Here is a 1749-nt window from a genome sequence, read left to right as displayed (position 1 = left end):
CGGGGTACATAAATTATTAGGTCTGTGATGTGTGAGTTATCAGGGTGTTTGTGTGCAAGTTATCAGGTCCGTGGTGCATTAATGACCATGTTATTCACACAACATTATTGGGGGATGTTTCGACAAAAAAAATCAGGCCAAAAGAATCACATTAGTGGGGGAATCATTGACCTGACCACTAATTTTTAATGTTCAAACTCGTATTAACCAAGAACAAGTATCATGTAAACTTGTTTAAAAAACAGCAAGTCTGAAGCGGGGCTAGTGGTTTGTGTTGTAGGAATTACTACTTGAGGTACATGGTTCGATTCCTATCCAGCACAGGAAGCCATCATTTTTTTTTTGAAACGTGGGCAAGGATGCGATCGGTAAATTTTCCTCTTAATTTAGGAAAATGGGCCGATGGGATGTGATCATGTGAGGAAAAAAATAGAGGGAACGGGCCTGCATCGGGAAAAAAAGTAAAAGAGAACGGGCCAGCCTCGGGAGAGACGTGAGTTGTGCGGGCGATCCGGATGGGGTCCTCGGGGTCGTGCGATCCACAATGAGCAACAATCAGGTTGTAGGGATCTGTTGCTAACTTTCAGTCGAGCTTTAGGAATTAACGCAAGTACTACACCACACAACAATTTATCACAACAAGCAGCTTAGTCCATGTGGTTCATGTCCCTCGTCACAATTCTTGAGTCTGGAGTTTGACTCCAGCTCCCAGCAAAAATTTTGGGAATTAGCACAACTTTCATTTTTGATGCTACGAGGTTTAAAAAGGTTACATTCTTATGATTTCCAACTTGAACAACTAACATGTTGTAGCTTGTTGGTCAAAGGGAGCGTGCTGGGGCTGTGCGACGTTCGTTACGGATCGTGCGTGCCTTACGCAAACCAACAGGCGACTGGTCGTTAGATTTCCCCTAGAAAAAATATGACACTAAATCAATGGTTCCATTACATTCTTTACAAGAGAAGTATGGGGGACTTCTTTTTTTTTCTCGAAGGAAGAGAGCATGTTTTCATACGGCCGTGTGACGGGACCAGAGAAACTTCAGAAGTAATGAACCGGATGGATGGAGCAGGTAGGCTATGCTACGTACCGTGCTCGTGCATGGCCCGGTGGAAGAGCGGCATCGCCCGCGGCACCACGTCGTGGCATCCCACCCCCAGCGGCATGGCCCGGGACCTGGCCTCCCTGTTCAGCCGCTGCATCAGCGGCGAGTCGCCGGCCACGGGGCGGTACGCCGTGCCGTGGAGGCCCTGCGACCGCAGCGCCCGGCCCAGCCGCCGGGGCCTCCACCACGCCCACTCCAGCGCCCGCACGGCGCACCACGCCATGGCCGCGACCACCACCGCGTACAGCGCCTCCCGTGGAAGAAGAAAAGACCCCATCACGCTCGTCGCCATGCTCAAGTTACTCCAATGACAGGGACGCTGTGATTATCTATCTATCTAGCTAAGACGGGAGCTGCAGCCCAGGGGATGAAAAACATGTTATCAATGGGGTTTTTGGGGCCCATGACAGGGACTTCCACTGATCTCTTCTGTTTTTTTTAACTGCGAGTGAGCACTTAGAGCACGATTAATAATAACTATTGCTTTGTACGACTATCGCTACCGCTTAGCGATAAAGTAGCCAGCATGGCTAGAGAGATGTCATGTCATTTAAACCCCTCATAAAAAATACTTGTATAATGGGTTAGCTCTTAGATTGGCTCCAACCATTTAATTATAATGGGTTGGCCCTCTGAGTACCTT

At 48.6% G+C, this 1749-nt stretch overlaps 1 pseudogene; it reads right to left on the bottom strand.

The window, feature by feature from the left end:
- Window positions 1-1413, bottom strand: part of LOC119314890 — a 5774-nt pseudogene extending 4361 nt beyond the window's left edge.
- Between the last annotated feature and the right edge of the window lie 336 nt (window positions 1414-1749).

The sequence above is a fragment of the Triticum dicoccoides genome, chromosome 1B, assembly GCF_002162155.2.
Source record: "Triticum dicoccoides isolate Atlit2015 ecotype Zavitan chromosome 1B, WEW_v2.0, whole genome shotgun sequence".
Classification (NCBI taxonomy): Eukaryota; Viridiplantae; Streptophyta; class Magnoliopsida; order Poales; family Poaceae; genus Triticum; species Triticum dicoccoides.
The sequence above is the reverse complement of the archived record's forward strand: the minus strand, read 5'-3'. Positions and strand labels throughout refer to the sequence as shown.